Genomic DNA, 9,655 nt, shown 5'->3' with positions numbered 1-9,655 from the left:
AGATAAACAAAGGTATGAGTGTCCCTTCTTTCATGAATGAGGTTAAATTCAGACATATTAAAGCATTTAATTGAGGCATCTGATTAAGCTGATGATCAGCATGTCCATATTAAGGCTTCACAGATTCACTTATAGACAAAGAGCCTCTCACTTGGAAATTCTTTGCCCTGCTTATGTAATGTGAGTGCCGGTGGTACAAAAACCTCCTCTGTAACTGCATGCTAATGATATCGGTGTCTTGGGCTTAAACTCCTACTCGGTGCACCTGAAGCATGTCACAATGAGGACAGTCTTCTCTCACACACATTACACAAGCTTGAGCACACACTGATTTGTCATCCTATTCTTTCTTGACCAATCATTGATCTATGTGTGGCTGCATCACTCCGGCAACTCTCCTTGTGGTACCTCAAACCCCAGCCAATAGCCTTAAAATTTGGCTGTTTTGCCCATCTGCATTGCCCATAGTTACCCCAGAACTGACACAACAAGCAAAGCAAACATTCTGATTGTCATTGGTTTCAGACCAGCAACTTTATTCATATAAGGCAATCAAAAAAGTAATACATTAGTGAAACCAATGACAATGATCAAACTAAAAACACATCAAATCTAAGTCCTACAAAGACACTGGGCAGATCTTGATGATCTATCTTGCACAGTGTAAAGTGCCAAGTGCGGTACAGGGTGTAGAGGACCTATATTTCTTACTAATCATGGGTATGTTTTATCTTTGAGATTAATTATAGCCATCAGAGTGTCATATACCATTGTCTTTAACACTGTGGGTTGAATGGGAGTGTGGGCATGTCCAACTCTGTATCTCATCATGCTTCTATTAATGTATCAGACAGAATGTTACAGAGACTTTATTTCACCACTTCCTGAAACTACAGAGTGTCACCTCTTGTTTCAATCCCTGTTGTAAGTGATCTTTGCTTCACAGCCAATCCTAGAGCCCAGAGAAGGTCACATGGGCCCTGTTTCTCTCTCTCTCTTCTCTCTCTCCTCTCTCTCTCTCTCTCTCTCTCTCTCTCTCTCTCTCTCTCTCTCTCTCTCTCTCTCTCTCTCTCACTCACTCACTGTCTGTGCCTGCTGCTTCAACAGGCTTCATCAGAATGTACCCTTGCTTTTTTTTAGGAGTGACTTTCATTCACACTGCCACTAAATCCTCATATATGCAGAAAAAAACAGTCCTGACAGCCTTATTTAGTAATAGTTTAGTTTTTTTTTTCCAGGATCGACAACCTCACGAGGTGTGTTGACATTGTGCCTTACACTGGAACTCTGATGAAACTGACCTCTCATGTAAGTCACAAACCATGAGACGGCGTGAGATTCACAACTGTGAAAAAGTGAATTACACCCCTTTGTGGGCCAAAGACTTTGACGAACCCATTTCTAGCACCAAAAGGTGCAATTGTTGTGAACATTTTGATATGCAACACATGGGCTATACTATTATACTATACTTTTTAAAAATACCTTAAATGGGAATTATTGACAGAATGGCAAATTGAAAAAACACTCCTGGACCATAGAGGGTCAAGAACTGTGTGTGTATTTGAACCTGCTGCACTCCTATTTAGCTGGTGGACTCAGTAGGTGACAGAAGTGATAGATTTTCTGGTGAGGAAACAAGTCATGCCACATAATTTACAGGAGCAGCAGTCATTCACCAGTGTTCCCTGATGCAAAGCAGTTGAGGGCCCCACTCTTCTTCCTCCTTCTAGGACCTGTCTTGTTCATATCCCATCAGGTACGAAGATATGCTTGTTGCTACTAGACACTCCCATGGCCAGCCCCCTTTTGGTGGTCCCTGCCTGTGAACCCACAGAGGTTGGGATTTAATATTATTCCATTTTAAAACAAAAATTAATTTAATTTCCATTGTGTTTGTTGTATGATGATTAGGATGAAGACAGCCCATGTGCAACGTTGTGTGTACAAGCAGAGTGTACATCCCTTGGGAAATCATCTATGTAAGGTGTATGTATTTGAATACTGCACCAAAATCTTAATTTTGGGCCACATTTTTGTTCATTTATGCCGCAGTCACTTTCTGATGCTTGATGATAACAATGCACCAACACCTGACTAAACCTCAAAAACACGTAGCATCACATTGAAAATAATGGTTTTTAGAGGGATCTGCTGCACGTTTAATGCCTTGAACATGTGCAGTGTGAAGGGCACTGTTGCATCACAGCAAGAACGTCATAGGGTCGATTCCCACCTATGGTGTTTCTGTGTGGTGTTTGCATGTTTTTCTCCATGCTTGTGTGGGTTCCCTCTGGGTGCTCTGGCTTCCTTCCACATCCAAAGACATACAGGTTAGGTAGATTAGAAACTTTAAATTGTCCATAGGTGTGCATGCAGGTGTGAATGTGTTTGTTTATCTATAAATTGTGGCCCTGCAACAGACTGACCTCCTGTCCTCACGACCTACGACTGCTAGGATAGGCTCCAGCCCTCCATAACCCTTAACTGGAGTAAGCAGTTGAAGATGAGTGAGTGAGTGAGTGAGTATATGCTGCATTTTAGGAATGTACCCTATAAAATATAATTTGTGACTAGATAGATATATAGACAGACGGAAGGATGGGTGGATGCACTGTAAGAAAGAAGTTTTGTTTGGCCTACATAATATTCCATGAACACGTTTACCACCCGCTGGATGGTTAGTGGATTTTGAATTGATGATGCATTAGGAGCAGGTGGGGTTTTCAGAGAAACAGATCATAGATAACTACAGAGAGCTGTTGTAAAATCAGAGAAGTAAACCATTATTTTCAGATTATTCTAAAACTCAAATAACACGGTATTTCGTCTACACAACCCCATGGAAATGATTCTGTCTGAATTAAGGCAGGAAAGAAAGAGAGCACAACAGCGATAGTAAAACAAGGTGCGCAGTGAATGGGGTCTGTGAAAGAGAGAGCAGATCTGCACAGAGACAAAGTAACACACAGAAACCGTTATGTCATGATTGTTTAACAACGGTTATCTTCTAAAACTTAAATAACTGTTGCATGTCCACACATCCCTGCAGAAGAGATTTGGCATGAATATAGCAGATGCAGACTTCTTCTTCTCTTTCTGTCTCAAAATATGTGTGGCTTTCAAGTTACAAGGCCCTTGAAACTAGCTTGTTTGTCAGTTTGTTTCATTTCCTTAAGCCTCGGATTTTTGGCCACCAAGGGCGCCGCTGCTTGTATACCTGTCTACATTCCACATGATTTATGAACTCAACACCGAACTACAACCAGCTGCCCCTTGAGCTGTAGCTCCCTAACAGGCAACACTTCATAAGGCACTATTATCCTAAAAGCTAAACGCTGGCAGCAACTTGTTTACTGGTGAAGTGCTGCACTGACACTGTTTATCAAAAACCGCAGCACCACTGAGTGGCTTATAGCAAACAAATCTCCCCCCAAGGATGATAACAATCAGTGTGTTTGACTGCAAAGAGGACCAGAATAGAAGCTGATCTAAATATTTCTTACTCCCGTCCCCTGACTTTTCTCCTCCCACGCACTCTAATTATAATTTCTTTATTCTTTTGCCAAATCTCTGCATCAGTTTATCGCTTTACTCCTCTGTCTTTGAAAACCATCTCTATTACAGCAAGCTACATGCCCTAGGAGGCGGGGGAGAGCCTGTAGTGGAGCCCGTCACAGTCAGCGTTCCCGACAGGACCAGGATGTCTCCTCTCAGAGGCAAGCTGGAGTGTCAAACAGGGACAAAGACCAGAGACGCCTACAAATCTTGCTCAGGAACCTACAGTATACAGATGCCCACGTGCGTGCACATATTTGTCCCATATGCTTATCACTATTCAACACTAGTGATCTGATCTGTATGTCCCACTAAACTGACAGGAGGTGGGAAGAGACAGATGAGGTGAAATGGGGGAACAAGGAGAAACAAAACATTCTGTCCTTAAAGAGACACAGCTTCATACTGTCTAAACTTTTAAAGTAATAGATTTAAGGTGGCTTGCAACATATGTCCAAGTCAATAAGGACAAGAGGACATGACACACTGGGAAATCTCAGTTCATGCTTTTAACAGGCACAATGGGCAATGAAATGTGACATAACTGTTCTTGATAAATCATAGCTCCCGTGTTCTTTCCTGATCATGCTCACACCAGCAGTCTGGTTCTCATACTGCTCACTCAATTTTTCAACACTGCACAACCTTGGACCTTGGATCCTGGTCAGATCTTTAAATCAATTCCTGCTAACCCCTATATCTGTTCGGGGTGGTGTGGGCGGGGGTTGTCTCTCAACATCTTGCATCATAGAGAGGGTATATCTCTGTGTTAGGGTTACTGGTGGAGCTGCTTGCTGAAAATGTGCATGTCTGGTTGGGGGGGGGGGGGGGGGGGGGGTTGATCTGCTCCCGTCATTGTGCCTGACTGGAAGTGCACATTCCTGAATAGAGTATTTGGTGTACTTGCCTGTTGGAAATGGGGATGTAATGAGAAGGAATCTTCTCTCCAACCATCTTACACAACCGGGAGTTCACATCTCTAGGCTGGTGGTCTAGGGACAGTTGGTCGGAGGTGCCTGTTGAGATGTCTGTTGAGGGGGAGCTCCTCTGGATAATGAATGATTAATTTTGATTTATGAAATACTGTAATTTAAAACATGTTCTGAGCTAAACATAACTGGAGAGTTAATGTCTTAACATAAAACTGAAATGGGGATAAAGGACTCTGGGAACATAGGGCCATGGGAACGTAGGTGTGCTCTCGTGTTCAGCAGGGGGATGTCAAATTACATGTAAATAAGACAATAGGGGTTCATAATATTCCAAAATGCATTCACCATCCACTAGCCACCCAGCAGATGGCAGACACATCTATTAGCTATTACACTGACAAAACATAGTTGCTTTATCAACTGTCAATCAGTTTGTCTTGATGATTGTGTTATAACTGCTATCGAAACACTTCATCACGATTTTGTATTAATTTGATGAATTACAAAATTATAGCATTTATTGTTTTTGAGTTATTTCTTATACAATCTGTGTCCATTCATGCATGTACTCTTAAAAAAAAATCTTTTTCTGTCAATTCCAGTCCGACCTTCCTTCTCTAAAACACCAATTTCATTAGTGACTGTCATAATAGTGGGGATAATTTAAAAAACATTAATAATACAAACCGAAGAAACAACCAAGGTTTGGTTTAATTTAATTAAAACATGTCTTGCACATTTGATTTTTTCCACTGCAATCGACACTGATGAATAAAGTAAAACTGATAAAAACGAGTGCTCCCAACAGTGAAATGGAACCAAGCTGGGGTTCAATCTGTTTTGGTTTTGACTGACATATATTTAAATATCACCTTTACTTTTTTGCTCCAAAACCTGACCTATCCATCCATTATCTGTTATCTGCACCCGATAGTCCTGGTCACCTAACCTGCAGGTTTTTTGGTTGTGTACCTTCTTGCTTCTTTAGGCATCAGTTGTTGCTGTTGCTCTATTGTGTGAGGAAACATATGAAAACCAGGCTTAGTTTATGAACTTCTGTGATAATCTTTCCATAAAAACAGCAGAAAACCACACATTTATATCCTGAGGACTTCTTGTGCTTCTCCACTGATGACAAATTACCATCCAGACTCACATCATTACATTTTCTGGCAACATAAGTACATTTAGTGGCCCTGCATTTCATTCAGCTGAGGCAGTTTTCCCACACTTCCCTGAAACCACCATCTTATTGATTATGAGCACTCTAGAATTTTTATTTTCTTGGGAATTGTTTGTTTGGCTGCTGGATTTGGAAGACGATCACTGGCGGTCAGAAAATATTGATTCAATTACTCTGATTCCTTTTAATGGAGAAGGGAGAGCCAGAACAAAGATGAAATCTTGACCTGCAAACCCAGAGGAAGTGTAGCTTATATGTTCATTTCAGCTCAACTCACTGGTAAGCCATGAGAAAAAGAAGAAACTAAAAATACCTACATTCCACCTTCCTTTCCTCAGCACTTAAAAAATTCAATAAATAAGAAATGCCCACATGGTAAAAGTAAAATATAACGTAATGCTACCATACCCTCGCCGTATGAGCATTGTGTTATTTATAATTTCCAGTTGTTTAATTAATAATTAAGCTCTTATTATTTTATGTACAATTTGTACATGTTCAAATAAAATCATTGTTGCGCAAATCAAGGAATATTTGTAGATCACCCTTTGCATTTGCAGGCAAAATTAACTTAGGAAGTTACCTTTGAGTTAGCAGAAGTTAGCATGAAGACTAACGTCCGCAAAATGTCTTGTAAATGACTGCAGACGTTATCAGGTTACAAAAACAGAGTTTTCAGTTTTAAAGTGTTTATTTCTCGCTCACTTTTATATAATTTGACAGAGGATATATGTGACAAGTGACAAGTGACAAAGTTTTTTATATATGCACATAAACAAAACAGAGTTTTGTACAACCCCAATTCCAATGAAGTTGGGACGTTGTGAAAAATGCAAATAAAAACAGAATACAATGATTTGCAAATCCTCTTCAACCTATATTCAATTGAATACACCACAAAGCAACACATTTTAAAAAGTTGGGACGGGGCAACAAAAGACTGGGAAAGTTGATGAATGCTCAAAGAACACCTAATTGGAAACAGGTGAGTGTCATGATTGGGTATAAAAGGAGCATCCCCATTGGCACCATCAATGCTGAAAGGTACATCCAGGTTTTGGAGCAACACATGCTGCCATCCAAGCAACGTCTTATTTCAGCAAGACAATGCCAAGCCACATTCTGCACGTGTTACAACAGCGTGGCTTCATAGTAAAAGAGTGCAGGTACTAGACTGGCCTGCCTGCAGTCCAGACCTGTCGCCCCCATTGATAATGTGTGGTGCATTATGATGCGCAAAATACGACAGCTGAGACCCCGGACTGTTGAACAACTGAATTCGTACATCAAGGAAGAATGGGAAAGAATTCCACCTACAAAGCTTCAACAATTAGTGTCCTCAGTTCCCAAATGCTTATTGAGTGTTGTTAGAAGGAAAGGTGATGTAACACAGTGGTAAACGTCAAGGCAAGCCATCTTTGAACTTGTCCAAGGTCTGTGTCCCAAGACTGTTGCCTATAATAGGGGTGGACTTGTGCTGACCACAGAAAGACAGAAGGACGGACGCAAAGCCTTCATAATACTGATGGCCATATTTGATGGCCTCAGACAAAAATAAAAATGTCAAAACATCTTGTTCGTTTAGCAGCATTTTTCTGTCAGTTCTTGTGTGGGAGTATGTTCTTGTGCCACAAGTGTCACATTAAGGTAAAGCTCTGGTTCCTAACTGGCAAATACCAAGCAGACCACCAGTCCATCAGCACCTCTATCTATCTGCTGCAGCCAGGTGAGATGTGGCCATTCCCTTGGTTACTGGGAGCCCCAGAATGTGGTAACTGCATGCTGGATCCTGCTCTGTGAAGCATGCAGCAAGGCAATGGGGCCTCACTCCCCCACACAATACAGCTAGTCTATATATAGTCTCCCTAAGTAACCATTCATTTGACACAAAATCATTTGAGCTGTACCAAAGGTTTCTCTGGAGATATTCTTCTAGGAGAACCTGCTTCTGCCTTTCACGTGTTATGAAGAGGATGTAAAAAAAATTTAGAAACCATTCTAAACCACCAAGGGTTATTTCCATGGATGGTGGTGAGTGGTGCTGCACTGAGGGGTCATCCATTGCACAGCAGCGCCTCCATCCAAAGCTAATGTTCCACATACACCTGGACACCTGGAACATTCTCTCCCTCTGCAAGGACAACCATCTTCTACTGCTCCTATAAATGTTTGAACAAAATTAAGGAAACCTCAATGCTTTTATGCAGATACATGTGACACAGTGACAGAGTTCACTTCATGAAAACTTGTCCTGAGACAACCTACACCTACACCGCCATCACCATCCTTCTCATTTCCCATCCATCTGCTGTACGTGTTACCACTTTCAGCCATCTCTTATATTACAGGGATGGCATAGTCCTCACAGATCCTTTGGAAAACTATCAACTCCAACTGATAGGTGGACGGGATAGGTGGATAGGTGGATAGGTGGACACCTTGCAAAAGCTGCATGCTTGAAGCTGGTTCATCCTGGAAATGCCATGCCAATGCTCATCTCCACACGAGTTGACCAACACAGGATGCATTGCAGTGGCTGAAATTTTACAAGATCTTTCAGTCCAGATCTTGCACTCACTGATGTTTTCCTTTCTCCCAAGCTGATAGAACACCTGAAGGGACACTGTTACACTAATAATGCAGACATGCAAGCAGTTATGCACTACCAGTGCTGAGAGAAGACTCCAAATTTCTTCTGCTTGTCCACCGTTGGTGTAAGTGTGTGGAAACGAAAGGTGACTAAGTGGAAAAGTAATGACACTCCATGACAGAGAGCTTTCCATTCCTGAATTCCTGAAAGTGTCTTGCTTATTGAAATAATCATGCAGGAGGCAGAACCTTTCAGTCAGCCCTCGTATTTGCATGTGTGACTATATCTGAACATGTGTGTGTCAAACTGTGTGGAATAACAGATTTACACATGCAAGCAGGACACATCTGCAAAGCATTAGAGATTATTAATGCAACCACACCGCAGAGAAACTGGGAGAAGGAAACTGAGCTAAACAAAGGGAATATTCCATCTCTTCTGTCTGTTTAGGAAGAATTAAATATAGTGCACATACGGGTTCTGACTGGTGGAACTGGCCCCACACTGTGCTCTTTTCATTCCTGCCTATTTAACATTACAGCCGAATGGGCTGATGGGAGCTAATGATGTGTCCCAGTGCAGCACTACTGGAGATGCAGCACCACATGCTGTGGGAGGTAGAAAAAAAAGAAGGAAAAGTAAAGTGGAAAAAAAGAAATGTGGTAGGTGGGAAGTTTGACAGAGACAGAATCTCATCTCAGCTACGGTGCAGCAGTCAAACAGCCAAAAACCAAAAGTGTAAGAAAAGTGTCAAGACTTCAACTCAGGCCAGATTCTAAACTTTAGTGATCCTCAAATTCATTGGAACTGTTGAACCACAGAGACAGAGAGAGAGAGAGAGAGAGAGAGAGAGAGAGAGAGAGAGAGAGAGAGAGAGAGAGAGAGAGAGAGAGAGAGACAGAGACCAAAAGGTAAACATTTGTTTATCTAACATGTGCTTCATAATTAAGTTCATTCATTCATCTTCTAGCGCTTAGTCTAATTAAGGGTCGTGGGGGGTTGGAGCCTATCCCAGCAGTCACAGAGCGCGCGGCGGGGTACACCCAGGACAGGACGCCAGTCTGTCGCAGGGCCACAAATAGACAAACAAACACAGACACACCTACGGACAATTTTTTTAAAGATCCCAATCCACCTAACCCGCATGTCTTTGGATGTGGGAGGAAACCGGAGCACCCGGAGGAAACCCACGCAAACACGGGGAGAACATGCAAACTCCACACAGAAAGGCCACGGGAACTGAACCCACGACCTTCTCGCTGTAAGGCAACAGTGCTAACCACTAAGCCACCGTGCTGCCCAAAATTAAGTTAGCAACTGCAAAATAGAAAAACTAAAGGACAAGAACACAATAAAGTGAGGCAATATAATCATGTTTAACCCTCACAAGAC

General features: G+C 41.9%; 1 long non-coding RNA gene across 1 annotated transcript; it reads right to left on the bottom strand.

Annotated features, from left to right (window-relative positions):
* Positions 1-879: 879 nt before the first annotated feature.
* Positions 880-9,092, bottom strand: LOC117503136. The gene is made up of 3 exons (XR_004558494.1): positions 9,083-9,092; positions 1,076-1,095; positions 880-980 (listed from the first exon to the last, which is right to left on the bottom strand). It is a non-coding gene; the product is annotated as an uncharacterized LOC117503136 (long non-coding RNA).
* Positions 9,093-9,655: the final 563 nt, after the last annotated feature.

This window comes from Thalassophryne amazonica, chromosome 2, assembly GCF_902500255.1.
Source record: "Thalassophryne amazonica chromosome 2, fThaAma1.1, whole genome shotgun sequence".
NCBI classification, from domain to species: domain Eukaryota; kingdom Metazoa; phylum Chordata; class Actinopteri; order Batrachoidiformes; family Batrachoididae; genus Thalassophryne; species Thalassophryne amazonica.
Note: the sequence above shows the minus strand (reverse complement) of the source record. Positions and strands in the feature narration are given on the sequence as shown.